Source organism: Crinia signifera, chromosome 1 (genome assembly GCF_055691185.1).
Source record: "Crinia signifera chromosome 1, ASM5569118v1, whole genome shotgun sequence".
NCBI lineage: Eukaryota > Metazoa > Chordata > Amphibia > Anura > Myobatrachidae > Crinia > Crinia signifera.
Window position 1 is genome coordinate 182,918,232 of NC_139217.1, and position 23,938 is coordinate 182,942,169.

Genomic DNA, 23,938 nt, shown 5'->3' on the forward strand with positions numbered 1-23,938 from the left:
ATATACATATATATTTTCTCATAAAACTCTAAATATAAAAAAGAATAGTGCATAGCAAATATACATATAGAAATTACATGTCACTTTAAAAAATTAAATAGAAACAATTTAAAACAGTCTCCATTAAATTCGAACCCTAAATTCCCATCTAATGGTCCGTGTTACTACCTACTGAGCTATCCGGACTTAGGTGATTGTTCTCTATTTTATGCACATACAGAATTCATAGTTCATTGTTCACAGATATTTTGTATCGTTTGCTGATATTAAATTCGTATACAATAATAAGTTTAATAGATGCATTACTAGAAGGTTTTTTTTGTATATATATTTTGTTACATTAAATCAGGCCTGGCCAATCTGTGTTTTCCAGATGTTGTGAAACTACATATCCCATCATTCCTTGCCACAGTTTTGCTATAAGGTAGTGTTAAAACTGTGGCAAGGCATGCTGGGATTTTTAGTTTCACAACATCTGGAGAGCCACAGGTTGGCCAGGCCTGCATTAAATCATTCCAATTTGTGTCTATAAATAAATAAAGACATGAATAAAAAACTTTATATTTATTCATATATACTTTTGATTGCGGAGTTCTTCAGTGCGATGTCACAATCGAGAGGAGTCCAAGCAAGCTCATCTCACAGTGCCGGTCTGTGAGCTCCGAGAAGCTGGATACGGGAGTCACAGTGCTCCCCCCGTCCAAAACTGATTGATCGCGCCGGATAACCCCCCCCCCCCCAGACACACACGCACACAGCTAATAAGCTTTAGCTGCAAAAATCTTAGCGGTGGAACTGTGGCTGGAAAACAGGTACATACATACTATGGGCTGCAGGCAAACACTGATATACAGTAACAGGAGCAGTTAATTGCAAGTGAAAGAGCAAGATGTACTAAACCATGAAATGAAAAGTCATAAAGTTGAGATTAATAATGTACCATGCTTACCTACTTTCTGGCTGCCGTCGGGAGTGAAAAGGGGTGGGATAGGGCGGAGCCACACAAGTGTCTACTAGATTGGGGGGCGTGGTTAGAGCGATCACGCCATTTTAGCGACGCCCCCCATTGTGCAATGCCATTTCTAAAATGGTGCGATTTGCATAATTTCACCCACGGAGCCCACATGGGAGCTGGGCTGCTTTCTGGGAGGGTTGTCCCTCTTTCCGGGGGGGGCAGGAGGGGGACCCGATTTATTTCCAGGGCCCTCCTGGTCATTCTGGGAGGGTAGGCAACCCTGTAATATACCTGCCAATCAGCACTCAACAGTCATGTCACAGGCTGGATTTTAATTCCATTCTATCACTTTTCAAAGTTTAGTAAATTTGGCCCTCTAAAATAGAGTATATGAAAGTATCTGAAGCACATAAATAATAACAGGTAGTCCAGTTTATAGAAGCAAGTAACATGAAGCATACGTAACCAGATATTATGCTGTTTAATAAACAGATTGAACAGAATAGGATTAAAATGTATGCTTATGGTATGAATGGGTTTGATACAAAATCCCGACGCCGGAATCCCGACTGCTGAAATCTATAGAGGGAGAAAGTGTTGGGATTTCGGCCGTCGGGATTCTAGCGTTGGGATTTTGAACAATTATAACTGCATCCCGTATGACTGTAGCTAAATGATACATGTAACCAGTGAGTAGTAGAACATGGATGGGAATTGAAGTCTTTAAACACTGAAGACTGGAAACTACAGAACTGCAATGGAAGTCTTTTTACACAGTGAATACTTGGAACTCAAGAATTTTCAATTGAAGTCTCTAAACACTGAATGCTTAGAACGGCACTAACAGGTATTGCTTCTGTAATACATTTTGGCCATAGGACCAGATTGCTGGAAATGATGAGACAGGATTCCTAGGGAAATGGCAGAAGTCCAAAGCAGCAGGGATACTGGAACACACAGCAGGAATCAGATGTATGCTACCTACAAGGTTGATTCAGTGATCTGGCCTGTTTGCTAGAGGCATGTATTTCACAGGTGAACACAGGTGCAGCTCATTAGCTGGGAGCATATCACAGGTTTAACTGTTGCCTGGCAAGCTGGCAGAGACAACAATTGAGAAGCATCTGGGTGTACTAATGGTACTGACACCGGCAGTACAGTCAGAATGTTAATACTAAGGAGTGCTCCATTTTTTTATTGATCAATCTGAGAGTTACCTATGGTCTTAATTTTCTGGGGGGAAAAAATGAAGTGAATGAGAAATGGGCAGTAACATCCATGGGAGTATTTGACTATGCTGTTTGTGCAGGTAACGCTCCGGCAGTGTTTTATGTCTTTCGAAATATAGTATTTAGGGAATATCTTGGACAATGTGTGGTTGCGCTACTGAAAAATATTATAATTTTCCCTTCAGTAAACACTGCCCCATTTATTTATTTATTAACAGTTTCTTATATAGCGCATACATGTTCCGTAGCGCTTTACAGAGGATATTTGAACATTCACATCAGTCCCTGCCCCAGTGGAGCTTACAATCTATATTCCCTACCACATGTACACACACACACACAGACATTCTAGGGTTAATTTGTTGGGAGCCAATTAGCCTACCAGTATATTTTTGGATTGTGGGAGGAAACCGGAGTACCCAGAGGAAACCCATGCAAGAATGGGGAGAATATACAAACTCTGCACAGTTAGAGCCATGGTAGGAATCAAACCCATGACCTCAGTGCTGTGAGGCAGTAATGCTAACCATTACACCATCCGTGCTGCCCGTTTAAAATATTATGTTACAAAAATGTGGAGAATATCAATTATTTTCAACTAGCTGACCCGCCCGGCGTTGCCCGGGAAAACCTTGGGGTTTCTTTATTTCCAAAATTGCTGAAAAATGTCATCTTACAGTATGCTGTGCCAAAGACCTAAGATTGTAATTTGTTATAGATTCCACCATAATGTTAGAATGTGTTTGCATTGATACTCAATGACGGCAATGAAATCAGGTGTGGTGTTGTTGTTGTTTGAAACACAACACTCCTGAGTTGATAACTTGTATGTGTTGATGAATTCCACATCCACTCCTGAGATGTAGCACCTACTGTATAACATATCCTCCAACATCTGAGGGTCAGAAATCGGTACAAAATCAGAAAGGGCCGTGGCCACTCCTCCATTTCTATACTTTCAATGGTACAGTTTCCAGGGTGTGTAATTACAGGCGCTAAGTGCGTGGGGACCGGGGTCGGCGTTACTTACCACGCCATAATTAATTAAAAATTCACTGCTCCCTGCCACTGCCACTCCCCTCACCGAACCTGCCTGCAGCAGTGTCTGAGGTCTGGGGATCTGTAAAGCACATGCACCGGGCATCTCTACCAAACAGTGGGGCAGCCCCTGAGTGTGGGAGCAGGTCCGCGGGCCTGGCCACATGATGTCATGACGCGATGCACGCCACCCGCACCACTGTAATGCACCACTGGGAATGGGTGCAATGGGCCAAATTCTTCCCTACACCCACCGGGCCAATCCACTGATCCAACCATCACAATAATAAATGGGTGCATTGATAAGGTTTGAGTGTAAGAAGTTTAAGAATAAGACTGAGAAAAAGAATTGCCATGTTACAAAGAGTACAATTTACTCAATAAATCGCGAAACAAAAATGTAAGTGTACATAGAAGTACAATCAAGAAATTAAAGTAGGATTAAAAAATAAGTTCTGATTCAAACTGATAATTGTTTGGATGGGGTGGGTTGTGAAACAAATCTATAGGTGGGGGTATGGATATTGTGGGCATAATTGGTGTTTGTTACACCTACAGGGGGCCCTCAATTGATGGGATTTTCACTACAGTGTCACGGTCACAGTGTCACCATAGGGGGATTCCCAATTGGGGTCCAGGTGGTCTTTTAGGGACCCTTTACAATCCTGTAGGTCTCTTCTCCTTGAGCTTATGGTCTCCCTTGATAGTCAATCACTGAGGGAGACCGTAGGCTCCAGGAGAAGAGACCAACGGGATTGTAAAGGGGTCCCTAAAAGACCACCTGAACACCAATTGGAAATCCCCCTACGGTGACACTGTAGTGAAAATTTCTCATCAACTGGGAACCCCCTGTAGGTGTACCAAACACCATTTATGCCCACAATATCCATACCCCCTCCACCTATAGATTTGTTTTGCAACCCACCGCCATCCAAACAATTATCAGTTTGAATCAGAATTAATTTTTTAATCCTACTTTCATTTCTTGATTGTACTTCTATGTACACATATTTTTTTCACAATTTATTGAGTAAATTGTACACTATAATGTGACAAATCTTCATTTCAGTCTTATTCTTCAACTTCTTACACTCATAACATTCAAACAAATGCATGCAGCACTCATGCCCATCGACCAAACATATCTATGAACCAAAAGAGTCTGGGAAACCCTTAAGGCAGAGCAGTGCCTGATATCCAACTGACTAACAGGGTGTGTGCAGTGTACCCACTTTGTATTGAACAATGGGTGCATTGGCCAGGACAAAGATTTCTCAGTGCAACTGGCCGGGGAACACAGTGAAAGGCTGGAGGACTGGAGAGACGGATATGGGAAACAAAGTAGAAACAGTACATTAGGTACAGTTTTTATTTGCCGGTACAGACTGTTAAATAAACGGCAAATTATTTTTTATGTGTTCTGTGTATGTGTGTGTTGTACTGTTTTTGTGTGTGTATTGTAGTGTATGTGGTTGTGTGTGTTGTATTGTATGTATCTGTCCAATGTGTAAGTGTGTGAGGTGTGCTATGTATATACAGTTTGTGTGTGTTGTGTCTTTGTGTATCTGTGCAATGCTTAAGTGTGTGTTTTGTGTGTGTTGTACTTTTTTTGGGTGTGTGTGGTGAGTGTGGGTGTGTGGTACTGTTAGAGGTATGTTATGTGTGTGTTGTGTGTATCTGCCCTATGTGTAAGTGTGTAAGGTGTACTATGTATAAATCTGTGTGTGTGTAGTGTGCTGTGTGTATCTGTGCATGCTGTGTGTATCTGTGCAATGTTTAAGTGTGTGTGTTCTGTGTATTGTACTGTTTTTGGGTGTGTGTTGTAGTGAATGTGGGTGTGTGTTGTACTGTGAGTGGTGTGTTATGTGTGTATCTGCCTAATGTGTAAGTTTGTGAGGTGTGCTACGTATATATGTGTGTGTAGTGTGCTGTGCGTATCCTGGCAAGGTTTAAGTGTGTGTGTTCTGTGTGTTTGTTGTACTGTTTTTGGGTGTGTGTTGTAGTGTGTACGGATTTGTATTGTACTGCATGTGGTGTGTTGTGTGTGTGTATCTGTCCAATGTGTAAGTGTGTGAGGTGCTCTACATATAAATGTGTGTGTTGTGTGTGTGCGTATACAATGTGTACGTGTGTGTGTGTGTGTGTTATGTGTGGTCTATGTATATCCTCAATTATTTCCTAATTGTTTAAAGCCTTCACCATAATGTTAGAATTTGTCATTCATACTCAATGACAGCAATGAAATCAGGTGTGCAGTTGTTCCTTCGTAAACGGTTTCCCAGATCGTCGATCTTTTCCCCAGAACATCAATGAAGGAAAATTAAAACGTGGTGTTTTTTAAATTTCTAAGTGAAATTTCCCAAAAAGGGCTTCGAGGTGCACACCACCGGGTCCAGAGGTATCTTGTTGCTGAATTTGGTGTCTCTGAGTGCCACGGTGTGTCCGCAATGCGACAGACACGCACACACACACGCACACACACACGCACACAGACTCTTCAACTTATTATATAGATACTATATCACAGGGTTGCCAACCTGCCCCTCTCTATTAAGGGAGAAAATGCTCTGTTCCTGGACTTCCCTGGTAATGTATGATTGCCATCACCTGTGGTGAAACTCCCTTCTTATCAATTAGCTAGCTCCCCACAGGTGATGGCATTACCAGGGAAGTCCAGGAACAGAGCATTTTCAACCTCATGAAGAGGGTCAGGTAGGCAGGTATGTACTATATGGGCCTCATTCAGATCACATCGGTACTGCATGCATTCGCAGGCAGTACTGATGTTGCGCGTCTGCGCATGCACAGGCGGGTATCTGCGCATGTTCAGGCGTGACCTTTCGGCGTGGGGGGGGGGGGCGGAGATGGGCGGGGGGGGCGCCGGGCTGCCCCATTACCATATGGGAATGCCCAGCGTTCCATGGGCATTCCCATGAGAATGCTGGGCATTCTCATGGTAATGAGGCAGTGACGCGGGTGTGTGGGGGGCGGGTAGCTGACATCACCGGATGTCAGCTGCCCGCCCATATCCACACCAGCGTGCACGCAAATTTAAGTAACTGAAAAGTCACTTATAAATGCACGCACGCTAAACATCATTCGATGGTCGGTGACCATCGAAAGATGTGGGCGGTTACCCGAGCCATGCGAATGTATGTTTATGCAAAACATCCATTTGCAGCTGTTAGGGCACACTTTGAGGGGGCGCGGGGGGCGGTCGTTCTCCGGGCGGGGTTTGGTGGACTCGCAAGGCTGCGAATTCGCAGCCTTGTGAATCAACCAGAATAACCCCCTATGTATTTTAAGTGTGCAAAGTTTCTCTTTAATACTGATACTTGGGGTGATTTAGCACCATTCAGAGCAGGAGCCAATTTATCCCCGTTGCAATGGAGGGGGTTCTGCGTATTTGCCCATGTGCAGACCCTGGCAACTAACAGCTTCAGCGAGTTACACATTAGCTGGGTCATTTGTTGTGGGAGGGAGGGCCATGGGCAGAAACTGGGACTACCCACGGTAATGCATAGCATTTATGGGTATCCCCAAGAAAACGCTGGGCGTTCCCATGGGAACACAGGCGGGCACGTCTGGGAACCGGAATAAAAGCATGCAGTGTGGCTGTGAGTGGGCAGAGCAGCTGTGTGTCAGTCAGCAGTGTGGCTGTTTGGCCTGCGCAGCGTGACCTCTGACCATCACGCTGCGCAGTGCTGCAGGCCAGGCATCGGGAACAGCTGGGCAGCATCTGAGCAGACGCTGCCCAGCATTGGACTGCACATGTGCCGTCTAATCCCAAGGAAACTCCAATCCCGGGATTGAAATCCTGCCATTTTTGGGGCCAACTCTCAGGATCCCGCCAATCTTGATCCGGCTGCACCCCTCACACACTACACTATAGCTGCAGAAGCAGAAAACTCAGTGCGCAGGGATACACGGGAAAGCATGTTGGGGGTGGGCCAGGACCATTGATTCCACTGTTGGAGGCAGGCCAGGCCCACCGACATCACCATTGGGCATCTATGGATACCGTCTGCGTGTGCACATTATCTATTTACAGCAGGCATGTCCAAACTATGGCCCTCCAGCTGTTGTGAAACTACACGTCCCATCATGCCTTGCCACAGTTTTGCTATTAGGGAATGCTGAAACTATGGCAAGGCATGCTGGGATGTGTAGTTTCACAACAGCTGGAGGGCCACAGTTTGGACATGCCTGATTTACAGGGTATGGGAATGGACGGGCAGGCTGTTCTGGCAGGGTGCTGCTAGAGGGGCAAGGCGCATTTTGCCCTTTATTAGATTGTGATACATGAAGCCAATAGTCATCAACTTGTTTTAAAAAATCCAGGTAGATGTAGAGCAATGATATCCAATAAAATAAATGTGTAAAATACCATGAAGTGATTTAATCCACACCTCAACCTTAATCATAATCAAGGATAAAATTGGTTCCTATTAGTTTGCATAACTTTTAAAGAGAACATGATATTACAGTTTTACTACCTGGGGCCTTTTTAGCAATCTTACAACAAATTAGAAGCTGCTAATTAATGCTAATTTGGAAGAGTGGCTAATATCAGGTGTTCAGCTGTTAGTGATGGTATTTCACGTTTATCTTCCTGATCGCACTTTGTATAGTCTAGACTAGCTGGAACCATCCACACTCTTTAGCAAAAAATATTCTATACTCCTGAGGGGAAAATTAGTAATCAGTCAGCTTAATTGCTTAACACATTTTTTTTTAATTGAACGTACACGCTTTTACAATATATTTACAACACATTATTTTTTTAGGAAACTGAAAAAGCACCTTGTGTTACTTTATGTGTATAAACTGTAAAATGCACTTCCTAGTACATCTGTGATGATATTGTGATACTGTACCTTGACAAAAAAGGCATACTAAACAAGAGGAGAGGGGGAGCAGAGGAGAGAGGGAGCAAAAGGGGGAGTGGATGAGAGGGGGAGCAGAGGGGTAGGGGCAGCAAAGAAGAGAAGAGAGAAAGCAAAGGAGAGGGGTAGGAGTAACAGAGGAGAGCGTGAGGGGAAGCGGATTAGAGGGGGAGTGGAGGAGGAGAGCAGAGGTTTGAAAAGTTGTGACATCTGTGTACCTCCTCTCCTTGGAGCTGCATTCTATCCCAGGGTGCTGGGTTTCCTCCTCCCAGGGTGCACTGGGTCTCCTGCACTTTCTCCCCTGGTGCTGGGTCTCTTGCACTTTTTACCTAGACGCCGGGTTACTAATAGTAACTAAAGAAGTGGTGTATTTAGCAGTGATCTGGATTTGCAGCCCTAAGGTGCGTATATATTGTTCGTTGAAAACGAACCTCTGCTGGGGGTGCCGCAGAGGTAATTAGCTGGTCGCAGGAGCAAGCTCCTGCGACCAGCGATTACAATGGGGCAGAAAACGGGAGCGCGCAATGTATATATTACTGGTACAACTGCCCACCAATGTTTTATTTATAAGCCAGTAATATACACATTGGGCTTTATTTTAGTTCACTCTTAGAGGCAAATTCCTTCTCAAATGGACAAAAACATGTGCACTGCAGGTGGGGCAGATGTAACATGTGCAGAGAGAATTAGATTTGGGTGGGGTTTTTCTTCAAAGTGAGATCTATATTGCAGTGTAAAAATAAAGCAGTCAGTATTTATCCTGCACAGCAGCAGAATAACTCACCCAAATCTGTATATCTGCACCTGTTACATCTGCCTCCCCCTGCAGTGCACATGGTTTTGTCCATCTGAGAAGGAATTTGCCTCTAAGAGCGAACTAAAATAAGGCCCGTAAATAGTGCGTAATAGTGCGTAAATAGTCTTATAATGAAAGATTTTCAGAAAAGTCTTTCGCCTACTAAAAATCTCTCGCTCTTTGAGGAAAATAGCTCAGTGTGTATGCATTACTTTGGTGACTGATATATCTATCAGAGATTTTGGCAAAGTCTTTTGAAATGAAAATCTACTAGTGTGTATGGGCCTTTATAGTACACGTTTATACATTTAAGCAAGTAGACTATGGACAGAGTTTATTACTGAAACTACAAACCACACAGTTTATATCATGGAACTAGGGGCTTATTCTGGTCCGCCCAACCGCCCCCCCTCGCAGCGTCGGTTCGCCCGCTCAGGCTGTGAATTGATGTTTAGCATAAACATCCATTCATATGCTGTGGGTAATCTCCCACGACTTTTGATGGTCGCCAACCATCGAAAGATGTGGAAGGTACACACATATAAAAGTGACTTTCTAGTCACTTCCATATGCGTGTACACTGGGTCGGATATGGGCGGGCAGCTGTCACCCGGTGATGTCAGCTGCCAGTCCCCTGCATCTGTGTCACCGCCTCATGCAACGCTTATGGTAATATGGTAATGGGGCTGCCCGGCACCCCCGCCCTTCTCTGCCCCTCGCATGTCGCGTGGGGTGCGTGCACCCGGCAAACCAAATTATATATTATATTATATATATGGCTAAGTACCGCCAATAACCACTAAATACCAAATTACTCCTTTACCGAAAGTGAAAGCAAAATGATCATGTCAAACTTGCTGGACTGATGAGGTTGAGTATTCTATGTAAAGCGCTTTGGAATATGTGTGCTATATATGTGTGCTATATAAATAACTGGCAATGTATAAACAAATAAAATTCTCACTCCCCAAACGCGCGTTGTACCTCCCTCCCTGCCAGCCGATGCCGGCACCCCGCCGAGTTCTGAATGTCGCCGGATTGGCTGGTGTTGACACTCCTTAGGTCTAATAACAAGTGTAATACATACCTCCCAACTTTTGACCTGAAGAAATAGGGGCGAAGCCGCGCGAGTGCCCGAAAAGGGGTCTGGGCGTATGCAAATGAGGTTGTGGCTTATGCTAATTAGCCGCAACCTCATTTTCATACGAGAATAGATGCTGTGCGCATGCGCACAGCGTCTATTCTACTAGATTGGGGGGTCTCCCAACTGCCACCCCCCGCAGCGGGACAATGCCTGCCGCGGGTGGGACAGCGGGACAGGACACGAAAATATGGACTGTCCCTCTAAAATCGTGACAGTTGGGAGGTATGGTAATATGTTTAGTTTATTTGCATAATACCGATAATGATAATATACATTATTGACACTTGCTGGGAATAAGCTAAAATGAATAACAGTTGTTTGTCTCAGAAAATGACAGGTATAATAAATATATTCTGCACACAGCTATTATATTTCATATTCCATTTTATATTAAAATGTATCCTGATTACTATCTTAAACACACTACTTTCATGTTGTCATTTTCTCTTTATATAATTTTCTATATGTTTTGCTTTTGCCCTTTATTTTGTATTTCACACCAGTGAGCACTCAAACAAAGACATCGGAGCAGATGATAACAATAGGTATTTATTGTCCTGGTCAATGGAATAAAAACACTACACATGATGTTTACAATTTCTTCTTCTTCATTATTTATACCTGCGTACATAAATCTTCCTTCTTTCTGATTGTATTTAATGTAATATGAATATTTAATTGAGAGCTTAATTATAAGGCAATCATATAAAATGTCAGGGTTATGGTTGGATTATGACGAACTTGGAAATCACCTACATGCAGCGAATACCCAGTAATGAAATGAGCAGGATGCACTACAGCCGTCTCCTAGCAACAGAGTAGCTCTATTTTCAAAGCTCTTTCCCGAGCATGTCCCAAGCAAGAAATTGGAGCACTGATACACAGTCCATAAATGTAGAAGATTCCTATTCAAGGCGTAACTGGCAAGAAATATTATACCTGTTACACTTGGGACTTGACACATCTCTGAATGCAGCACTGAGCATGCAAAAATAATTTGTAGCCTAATTTAAATAAAATATATTTGTCATTTTGCCTGCAGAGAAAGTTACTAATTATCTAGAAACCGCATTCATTTACATCAACAAATGAAAAAGAGCGGTGTAAACTGTTAGACATAAAATTATAATAAAATGGCAATAATTGTTATACATTTTAATTGTTTTTAAGTTAATGCAATGCTAGATGCTGATAAACAAAACATTTTTTGTATTGTGCATTAATGCAATTGTGTGACATATATATATATATATATATATATATATATATATATATATATATAAAAAATATATATATATATATATATATATATATATATATATATATATATATATATATATATATACACACATACCTAGAGATATGTAAAATGAACACTTCATTTTGCCTTTCTGTGCTTGGCTCCTGCTAGCATAGGTGACCTATAAAAGGCTACAGAAATATTTATTTGGTGGGGCACTGGGAATCAAAAATTCCCCTGTGTGTTTGCCTGTATCCATAAGCAGTGTGTGTGCTCCATCATTTTCTCAGGAGGTCACAGCGTCTCCTGGCACCTGTCCTGTGCTGCTCTCTGTCTACCTAATTAATACTGGTGGTTCAGTAGCAACAAACACAGGGACACTGAGGATATTATTATTATTATTATTATTATTTGATTTATAGTTTAATTCGTATGTTGTTGGCAACATAACAACCAAAATTACTTTAACAATAAAGAAACAAACTATTTACAACCTCTAAAATATATTGAATTGTTTAACAATTATTTTTCTTTTTTAATAACTAGATTTCTTTGTTAAAATATTTCCAGAAAGAGACTATAATATCCTTAGGAATGTAGAACTTGTCCATATTGTATTACAACGTATCTCAATTCAAGTTTGTCTTTCTTAAGCCCTGGGCGATTTCAGCCATTATCGCGTGGGATATGGTGGCTGTGCAACCATATCCCCATGTGTACGTGGTGACTGTCGCTGGGAGCGTGCTCCTGTGACCAGCTCTGGGGTGGTCGCTGGTCGCAGGAGCATGCTCCTGTGACCAGCGGCTTTCCCTGAGCACTGAGCTGAGCAATATATTTCTTCGAGATCATATTGCTCCATGTGTACAGAGCTTTACCATTCCTACTGCAGCTCACCTCTTGCAACATTGGTAGATTCTTAAATTAGTACTTAATGATGTACTGTATTAAGATGCTGATTCAGAGGTGGACGCTATTGATTTTCTTTAACGGCTTCAGTGGTATGCCCCGAAATTTTCCGGGCTCAGGTGCACTGCTGTAGAGGCTGTCCGGGAAATTTTCCAGGCGTACTACAATACAGTATGTAAGTGTGCACCAGTGGTGCCTCCAGCACTGGGGCGCAGCTACAGTACATACTATCCTTACTTCTGCCGCTCACATGCCCCATCCCGCCCCCCCCCCCGTGCACTTCCCACCGCTGCAGATGCTGCTGGGCATTCCCCACCTCCGCTAACTACTCCCCTCCGCTGATCAACACTCCCTCCGTCACTGCCAAGTTCAGGGATGCTCAGGAGCACTCGGGCGTTCGGGCACCTGAACAAATGAGTACCTAAACACCACCACCACTGCTGCCTGGCACTCTCCTCCTAGCCCCACCTCCACGAGTGGCCCCAAACTTTCGAGTGCCTGCAGCAGCTAGAGTCGTGAGTTTTCCTGGGGCAGGACAATCCTGCCCTGGTAGGTTTGTTCTGCCCCAGGAAAACCCACCATTCAAGGGGTTAAACTGGGTATGCACTGCATGCAGTACACATTTCTGGCTGACATATCTGATTGTCTGAATGACATGAAGTATACTTCTATTAATATTTTAGGAGTAATCCAAACCGGTAGACTCAGGACTAATTATAACACTTAAGGTGCGTACACACGGGGGTGATTTTGTGTAATATTGCCGGAAATATGGTCGCTGAGCGACCATATTGCCCGCGATGGGAGTGTGCACCGGCGATATAGCGCCGTGTGCGTGCTCCCGTTTTTACCGCTGTAGTGATCGCTGGTCGCAGGAACATGCTCCTGCGACCAGCTGATTTCCACTGCCGGGTTCCCCCCGGCAGTTTCTTTTTCATCAGCGACCATCTCTGGTCGCTGATGAACAGGAGACACAGAGCTATATATTGCTAGCAATATATTGCTGAGCAATATATCTCCCCCGTGTGTACGGGGCTTATGGGCTCAATTTAATTAGTTAAGATCATGAGTAATGCTTGGTATAAACCTGTCTGACCAATCTGATGATTGGTAAACACACTCACTTACCAATCGTCCGCACAATGTGTCGTGCCAATCGTCTGCCTGATGTCACAACTGCGTAGGCAACTAAAGGATACAGGGGTTAATCACAGGGCAGTTTACAATCACTGCAGCAGATTAGGAAATGCACTGCACCAGCACTTGCTTTGAGGTCTGTGGAAACCACTGTAATCAGGAACAGGCTGGAGACACAGGTGGAATTTCAGAAAGAACTTTAGCCTGTAGTGAAGCTTAGCAATCAGAAACACAGGCACTTGACAAAGCTGTATCTCAGACTGAAAACTAGTGAGCTCATTGGTTTACTGAAGGCATTGATAAATGGCTGAAGTCTCTCTAATATTATAATGGCAAAAGCATAGTGAGGCACTGTAGACAGCAGGCAATGCAGATGAGGAATATCAGCAAGGCAGGATTTAATCAAAAGGAACGCACTCAGGAGTCAGGGATTGCAAAAGATTGTAGCAAGGAGGAGCTAGTAGGGGAGCGAGGTTTCAGAAGTGCAGCGGGTGGGGGAGGGGGTGGGGCCATGCATTTAAAACGCTGTGTGGTTGTCTACACATCCTATATCCCTATAGATTGTAAGCTTGCAGCAGGGCCCTCTAACCCCCAAGTCTGTCTGTTGTTACCCAGTTTGTTTTATCACTGTCTACTATTGTAAAGCGCAACGGAATCTGCTGCGCTATATAAGAAACTGTAAATAAATAAATAAATAGATTTACATGCGTTTTAAGAAATTTTATGAGTGATTCAGTAAAATCGCTCAGAAAATGCCTGCGTGTCGCCCTGTGTGTGTGGCCCATTACAGAAGTGACACTGACTTATTCTCTGGCACGGAACAGAGGGCAGGCAAGGTAAACATAGGGATTGCAGGTATCTGGTTCCTATGGTCTGCTGTAGCAAAAATAATTCTGACTGGAGGGAATAAAGCCAGGGTACACATTTATAGTTGACCCTTCGGCTGTGGCATTACCTACCAACTAGTCTGCCCTGGCTGGGGTCCTTTCTGGAGTGGGGACCACCAATAAAAGAGTTATCTCCTCCAGAGAAACTAAGGGCCAGGCATGAAGCCTGGGGATATCCTAAATGCTCCCCATTTGATAGCTTTTAGTGTAAAAATTGAATCAATATTATGTTTTACCTGTGGAAATAAAGGTACACACACACACACCATGAAAGTAACATTTTATTAAACATACATTCACACATACATACATGTACTCACCTACAATCCCACATAGCTCTTTGGTCCTCTTCTCCAGTAATAATCCATAGGGGTACCTTCAAGAATGAGTACTCACCTAATCTGGTGTAGATCACCTCCTCTTCATTCCAAAGTAGGCATCCAGGGCATTTAAAATAACAAGTTCCGGCACCATATGAACTGAAAACAATCCATGTACAGTATACACATAAATTATCTTCTACCCGATTGGAGGGCCACCAGGTTACTTCTGCAGGTGACATGTTGCAGACCCGCTGGGAAAAATTGGGGGGTCAGACTGCTTAAAATTTACCATTCTCAAATCAACAGGCTACATTATATGAGCTGTTCAACAGTAACCTTATACAATTTTTCATGCATATGTTCACTCGGGGGGAATCTGTGAAACTGAGAGAAGTTCCTAAAAGAGCTTCTATTTTGTCACGTGGTGGTATGTTTAATGATGGTAGCTCACCCACTTAGAATTTCGGGCACTTTAATAAGCTGGCATGGCCACCTCCCTTGATTAGGCCACCTCCCAAAATGTTTAGAGGGGGTGAAAAAAAACACTCTAAAGTCAAGGGGCGTTGTGTGTTATTGTCCCCCCCTCAGCAACAGCACATGCCTACACCATGTGCTGACAGAAGGCTCAGCATGAGCTCTACGCTGTCAGTGAGACGCTCATGCTGAGCCTGCTGTCAGCACAGCACATGCTGTAGAGGTGTGTGCTGCTGCTGCTGCCCGGGAGGGATGGAGGGGGAAGGGGGGGTCGGACCAGGGCCCCCACTAGGCCCCTCCAGCAAGCCCGGGCCCGTGTAATTAGTACCCGCTCCCCTCCCTCTCGGTGGCTCTGCTGTCTGTTAATAATCTGTGTATAAATGCAGCCTCTGCAGTTGCATTTATACATCAGTGTTTTGCCCTTCTGGCAACAAAATAAATCCTCTAAACTGGGAATATTCGAGACCCCTTGGGGGGTTATAGTGGCTCTTTGACAGGGGCTACCCCAAAAACAACTGCTATAGATGGGATAGTCAATCCCAAAAAACTTGCAAAAGAAAAAGGAATGGGTTGCAGCACTTATACTAATTAAAAGGATATCCACTATAAAACAATTGGACTGATTTTACATATAAAAGTACAGTTAATTAAAACACACATAACACTGACCGATAGTGTTTGGATGAATACAGCACTACATTATGCATATGTTAGGCAAAGGTCTTACACAGTTCATGGTGAAAATAAAGGTACTGTCTGTTTCTATTATGCCCCTGGTATTAAGTGCTTGATGTTAATTACTGTCTCCTATTGGGTGTATTAGGCTGGTCCAGATGGAATTCAGCCCACCATGGAGGATAGCTTGGCTGTGTTGTGGCAGCCGATGGTAAATTCCCATAACTGGGGTGCAAGCACTAGTGCTGAAGAATTCTGGGGCTGGTCCGGATCAGTCCAGGTAAAAGATGAAATGGAACCAAATTTTGTCCAGAAACACTGGGGAGGGTGGAAACTCCTGACGCATTTCAACGTTTCAAAGCGCCTTTGATACAGCCGGGGGTCAGGGGCGGATGGGAGCGGTGAAGGCGCTGGACCATGGGAACGCCAAGAGTTATATGGTCGCCCCGGTGAGAATGTTAGGCATTCCCATGGGTACGAGGCCGGAACTCGCAAGTAAAGTCAGTGGAGACTGACTTTTACTTGCAAAGGCAGGACAAATTATTCCATGGTCACAACAATCCCTCACTCATGTGAGATGATGTGTTCTCGTACACATCCCTTCGCATGTTTCCAAGGAGATTAGGCCGGGAGGGGGTGTATTCGGCAGGGCAGCAGGCGACGTCTCAGGCGTTCGATAAGGGCAGTTATTCCTGTGTGTACTGTTAATACTGCAGGTGGGATTATAGTACTTGAATTGTCCTGTTTCCTTGACGATGTTTATGTTTTCCAATGTCTATCAGTACCAGTTTAGATGTGTATATTGTAATGTTGGGTGACATTTGATGGGATGAGATATCCCGACCTTTGCGATTCTTAGTTAAAAAAGGTCGAAATTCGCATGTTATTCTGAAACGACAATTTAATAGGATGGGAAATGCAGTAAAAATCGCAGTTTTTGCCGTGAAAATCGCACATTCTGACCTTTCAACACACTTCAATTTGTAAACAGATGATTTCCCATTACACAAATTGCAAATTTTATAGGATGCGATTTTGGAAAAACTTTACCAAAAATGTCAACACAAACAGGTTCTGACAGGCGATTTTGACAGAACCATGCACAGACCAGTGCGGTTTGTGCAGTGGTGGAGATAGTGTAAGGCAGCCGCTGCTTGGGGGATCGGGGGCTGCGTGGGCACCTGGTGCTGAACAAGTGAGTGTGACAGACAGAGAGTCTGTCACACTACACTCAGTGGGATCGGGGGCGGGTGCCGGACAAGTCAGTGTCCGGCACACACAATACACAGTATGCGGCTGCGCGTTGTGCCGCTGCCGCCCGCCCACCGTCCCCTGCTGCTGCCCATGCATTCGCTGATCACAGGCGAGTCGGCATGGGCGCGGCCATGACAGTGGATCTGTCATTGAAAAAATATATAATTATTTGACGGGCGGGTTGCCCAATGGGAGGGAGGTCAGGAAAAATATCCAATGAGAGGACGGGTGGGCGGCCTTGTAGTGTCAGTCAGACTGAGGCAGGGGAAGCAGCAGTGCCAGTGTCTGCTGGTCCCTGCCTCAGCTTCAGCTGCTGTGCCATCACACGCTGGAGCATGGAGAGCCTGGCCAGAGGAGCTATGAAGCCAGCAGGAGAGAGAAAGTGAGGGAACAGGAGATAGAAAGTGTCCCAGTCACAAAGTGTTAATAACAGAGGTGTGTTTTATTTTTATTTTACACCAGTACTATTTAAAATAAATATATAAATATTGTATAGGTGGGATCAGGCGGCATGGAGCATGTTCCCTTTCGGGGGCTGGTGAATCTACCGCCAGCCCCTGCAAGAATGACGGATGGAGTGCCCGTCATTCTTACAGGGGCTGGCGGTAGATTTGCCAGCCGCCGGAAGGGAACGTGTACGCACCAGATGTGCATGCGTCCCCTTACTACGGTGCTCCATTCCGCCTGATCCCACCTTTCCGTTCCCCCCCCCCCAAAACCTGCTCGTCTCAAGTCCCCTGCCGCCTGGAAAAAGGGACGCGCGTCCCAGTCAGATGGAGCGCCGGGTAGTTCTGGCGAGTCCCAGCGCTGGCTGAGAGGCGCTCCATCTTTGTACATTGTGAACAGGCAGTGCTACTAGTGTCGGCAACTGGTGTGGACATATGTACAGGCAGTGCTACTACTGTCGTCAAGTGGTGTGGACATATGTACAGGCAGTGCTACTAGTGTCGGCAACTGGTGTGGGCATATGTATAATCAGCGCTACTAGTGTTGGCAACTGGTGTAGACATATGTACAGGCAGCGCTACTAGTGTCGGCAACTGGTGTGGGCATATGTATAATCAGCGCTACTAGTGTCGGCAACTGGTGTGGACATATGTACAGGCAGCGTTACTAGTGTCAGCAACTGGTGTGGGCATATGTATAATCAGCGCTACTAGTATCGGCAAGTGGTGTGGACATATGTACAGGCAGTGCTACTAGTGTCGGCAACTGGTGTGGGCATATGTATAATCAGCGCTACTAGTGTTGGCAACTGGTGTAGACATATGTACAGGCAGCGCTACTAGTGTCGGCAACTGGTGTGGGCATATGTATAATCAGCGCTACTAGTGTCGGCAACTGGTGTGGACATATGTACAGGCAGCGTTACTAGTGTCAGCAACTGGTGTGGGCATATGTATAATCAGCGCTACTAGTATCGGCAAGTGGTGTGGGTATATGTACAGGCAGCGCTACTAGTGTCGGCAACTGGTGTGAGCATTATATATAAGTTGTGATACTACTACTGTCGCCAACTGGTTAGGTCGTTATGTACAGTATAAGTTGCGCTGCTACTGTCGGTAACTGTGTGCGTTTTATATATATACTTAAACAAGCGAGTATAGGTGCTGTAAAGTCACTTATTTGAACTTGACCAGTAGTCCTGAGCCTCCTGTTCAGACCGACAAGGGTTAATGAGCACTATGACCGTTCAGTAATGGCCGCAGGTCCCTTCTGTACAAGCAACAACTCCAGGATCCAAGGAGTGAAAAATCTGTACAAACAATAGAATGAGAAGGAGCGCCCAATAGTGCATTAAAAGTGCATTAAAAACTTCCACCCTGGATACAAATAGTGGGGACTCGTACCAAGATAGAAAACACTGTGGACTACTTACCACATGGCATATGAGTAAATACCACGGCAATACAGCTCTGTCTCCTGTCCTATAGAATTTACCTGCCCAGGCTGAAGCCCGGGCTGTCCCCGGTGCCCCTGTGCGGTGGACACCTGGGTGATGTTTGTGTAAAAAATACAAAATACAGACACATACGACCAGTAAAACTTTATTGCATACTACAATCATCCACTCATATATTACCTATGGGTCCACGGGTGGCCTGTCCTCTTGTCCATGTAGAATAAATATACGGGTTCCTGTGGAAAGAAATCATAATCACACGCTGACTTATGTGCTTCTCTGGCTCAACAAGAATGCTGTACACACACTGCGATCTTCTGCATACATCTGTGGCTCAGCCCACACACCAGGCGTTAAGACCACCCACCAGCCAATCATGATCGGGTATTTGAATTTCTCCTTTCATGATTGGCTGGTGGGCGGGCCTAACTCCAAGTCTGTGGGCAGAATGTAATGTATGAGTGGGTGCTTCTAGTATGTAATAAAGTTTTACTGGTCGTATGTGTCTGTGTTTTTAATTGTTTGTACTGTTGTGGAACTACAAGTCCCAGTGGGCCCTTTAATGCCCTATATACTGGGACTTGTGGTTCTCTAAGTCCCTGCTTGTGGTGCAGGCTTGCTGGGACTTGTAGTTCCACAACATTACACAATAGTTTGTTCTATTTTTTTACACAAACATCAGCCTGGTGCCCACGGCACATGGGCACCAGGTATAGCCCCGGGCTTCAGCCTGGGCAGATAAATTCTGGAGGGGGGACCAATTCATTAGGGTTGTCGAGTCAGGGGGTGAATGCTTTGGCCGGGGGGACTTGTTTAAAAAGTCTCCCTCTGGCTGTGGCATTACCCTGCTGGCTGGATGGGCCCGGTGCTGGTTCTTGAAATATGGGTGACCCCTACTCGTTTCCCCCCCCCATATTTTGGGAACCAGGTGCTGGTTTTAAAAAATCACGGGGAACAATATTTTCTTTGGCCAGTGATTTTTTGGTACTTATGTAATATCTGGGCGCCCGACTTTCTCATCGCATCGCATGCAATATAGTGGCATACAATTCATGCGATGCGATTTTTCATTGTAAAGACCCGATTTTTAAATGTATAGTCACCCATGGGTGATTTCATACCCCCACTATCCAACTACGCATGGAGTTGATTTTATATAGTGTGGCGAGCGCAGCGAGCCATCGAGCCCGAAGCGTGGCGAGCGCAGTGAGCCCCGCGAGGGGACGCAGAATACATGTAAAGTAATCCGCGTCCCCTCGCGGGGCTCGCTGCGCTCGCCACGCATCGGGCTCGCCTCACTATATAAAATCGACTCCATGCGTAGATGGATAGTGGGGGTATGAAATCACCCATGGTTGACTATACAATTAAAAATAGGGTCTTTACAATGAAAAATCACATCGCATCGCATGCCTTAAGTAGTGGCATGCAATGAAAAAATCGGGCGCCCAGATAATACATAAGTACCGATTTTTTTATACCAGGACTGACTCTTTGAGCCCGGAGCTGGTTATGCTCAGAAGGGGGGACCCTACGCCATTTTTTTAAAAAAATCTTCTAGCATCAATTCTAGAATAAGCAGTCAGTGTGTTGGTGGTACAAGCCCTGTGCTGGTTTACCCCAGTTTTTAATAACCGACAGAACACATGAGTAGTCAGCAACCGCGGGTGTGCATGGCTGAAGATAGCATCACTTGAATTGCTCCTTTGAGATACATGTAGTGGCAGCCAGTGCATAAAAACCTGAATTCTCCTCATAGAGGTGATGAGCATTGTTAGCCTTTTATTATAGAGCAGTGGTTCCCAAACTTTGTACCGTGGCACCCCAGTCCGTGGTCCAGGACCAATACAAATTATTTATGCTCATTGTAATAGGCAAAACCAGTACTAGTGGCTCCCAATCATAAACTATTTGGATGAACAGAAGTGAATCATGTTCCTTACCATTTAAGAATGACATATAAATACAAGTTACTTTAATATTTTTTTCTGAATGTATCAATAAATTTATCCTAGGGGTGCCGTGAAAATCAGTTCTGATACTCGAGGGTGCTGTGATTAAAAGAAATTTGGAAACAACTGTTACTACATATTGGATTATTTATTGACACATTACAAACAAACTGTAGGAGTTCCATAAGGAATATATACAGATTATTTATGGTAAAATTCTACAATAAAAATAGTAACAATTCTTTATAGATGCATCATTAAAAGAAACCTGTATGAGTTTCCTATAGGAGCACACAGAGAATAAACACAGATTACTTTCGAAAAAGATATCTATAAAAATGAAACCATAGGTATAAAATACTTCAATTATCACTACTAAATGAAGGTTAATGACTGATCTGGATTATATAAAAACTCCAAAGCTGAATGAGTCTCTTTAAACCATTGATTACCACGGTTGTTACTTCCTAAATGGTATAATATCCAGATTAGTGTTGGCCATTTCTCTGTAGCCTATGCAGACCTGTGGGCATCGTGTTTACTAGAGTGCTGCAGATGCTGGCTGCAAACACATAGAGGCGAGTCAGTACCAGATGCAATTAAGGTTACCAGATACTGTACAAGGAAAAATCCTTTGTGGTAGATTAAAGTATATAAAAGCTAAATTCCATAGATTTCTAAGGTGTACCCTAATATCTAAAACAGCCATATGCATTTCCTGATTTTTAGTCATTCTATATTGTTTTCAATGTTGTTCGGCTTATTGCCACCAAATTCATAATTTCATTAAAATGTGCCATCTCCCTTCTCCGATATTCTACTTGCCCTGAGACAGTGACTCTCAGCATTGTAGTGACCGATCTCTAGTCTCAATACTGCTTTGATATATATTTGTTTACAGAGTGACCAGTGGACTCAACATATACAGCATTGAAATCCATTTTTACCCATGAATATTCAAAACACAAAAAAAAGTGGGATACTTGTCCACCAATGTTTGGAGCCATCCGGCCATTATGCTGGTGGGTATGTTGCAATATCCAGGGCACTGCAAGCTATATCGCAGAATAAGATCTGTAAATACACAGTCCAGTATCTGCAATTGAGTAGATGGCACACCATCATCTGTGTATTAGGCCTATAGTCGATATGGGAGACAGAGGGACAGAGGGCATGCCAGCAGCTCACAGAGCGCTGAGCATACCTTCACAGTGCCGAAAACGGGGTATGGTTCCTGATCACAGCATTCCCATGAAACAACGCCTCCTTTCATCGAGGACACACACCCTTTTCGGGAGCTCTTGTCTCAAAATCCATGGCTGTATGCACCTGTATAGCAGAAATTATGGTACTTGTGAGTTATCCGGGCTGCCGATTTCTAAATCGGGTCGGATCGGGCACATCGCACCGCATCGCATGCGACCATCGGATGCGATGCGATGCGATGACCCGATTTTTCCATAGGAATCAATGTTAAAATGGACTGAGTCCATTTTAACATGGAATTCAATGGGAAAAAGGGGTCCTTTTCATACCCCTACTATCCAAGTGGGCATGGAGTTGGATATAAACCTGTGGCGAGCGTAGCGAGGCGAGCGTAGCGAGCCCTGCGAGGGGACACAGAATACCGTCCCCTCGCGGGGCTCGCCACGCTTCGGGCTCGGTGGCTCGCTACGCTCGCCACAGGTTTATATCCAACTCCATGCCCACTTGGATAGTAGGGGTATGAAAAGGACCCCTTTTTCCCATTGAATTCCATGTTAAAATGGACTCAGTCCATTTTAACATTGATTCGTATGGAAAAATCGGGTCATCGCATCCGATGGTCGCATCCGATGGTCGCATGCGATGCGATGCGATGCGATATCGCATCGCATCGCATCTGATTGTATGCCTTAACTTAAGGCATACAATCAAAAAACCGGCAGCCCGGATAACTCACAAGTACCGAAATTATTTACTGGTGACATATACACTGTTACAAAAAAAGTTGTCTCTCACTAGTTAATGAACTTGTGTTCCACATAAAGGGGCAGATGTATTAAGCCTTAACAAGAGTTAAATGCAAGGGTGATAAGGAGAGATAAACGTCCAGCCAATCAGCTCCTTACTGACTTTTTTCAAACACAGCCTGTAACATGGCAGTCAGCAGGTGATTGGCTGGATGTTTATCTCTCCTTATCACCCTTGCATTTATTTCTTGTTAGACTTAATACATCTGCCCCAATATCTGTAATGAACCTTACCTATACATTCCAATTCCTTTTAAGTTATTGCCTGCATGTGTATTGTAATTATACAATATACTACAATCAAGAACAGGGATATACTCAACCTTGAAGATATCGCTGGAAGGAATTTTTAATATTGACTTAATGTGCAAGAGGTATATGAGCCTCCACTCATTTGCACCACATCTGTGTTTCCCTCTGAATGTTAAAACTTCCATAATAACAAAAAGCAACATTCGCTTACACATTTGAGTATAGCCCTTGAATCCTAATAAAGGCTCTAATACAGCTGAATGAGGATGATCTGGATCTTGCAAAACTAATTTATGGACCACTGCACAGATCGCTAGCAGGCATGCAGTCCTCATAGTGTACTTTATCATGAATAGCACAAAAAATGGGTCACAGCTACCCTCAGTCTGTATGAATTGCTGCCTTGAATTAAATAACAATAACTTTGAAAACTATTTTTATGTTGCTGTTGTAGAAGTACATTATTTCACACAAAGGTATACGGTCACTAGGTCTACAACAACTAGGTTGACAAGCATTAGGTCGACACCACTAGGTCGAAGTGCATGAAAGTCGACATGACAGAAGGTCGACATGGGGTTAGGTCAACAGGGTCATTAGGTTCGACAGGATCATTAGGTCGACATGGGGATTTTCACTTTTTATCTTGAGCTGATATGTGCCGACAGGCGGTATTTCATGCGCTACCATCCACTACGGCGTGGTGGGAAAATAAAATAGTGCCCGAAGCATGGCAAGCGCAGCGAGGCATGCGAGGGGACGCAGTGTACTTTTTTAGTGTCCATGTCGACATTGGGACAAAAAAATGAAAACCCCCATGTCAGGGGTCAGTAAAGACCAGCATACTATGATCTGCAATGACTAATTTATACTCC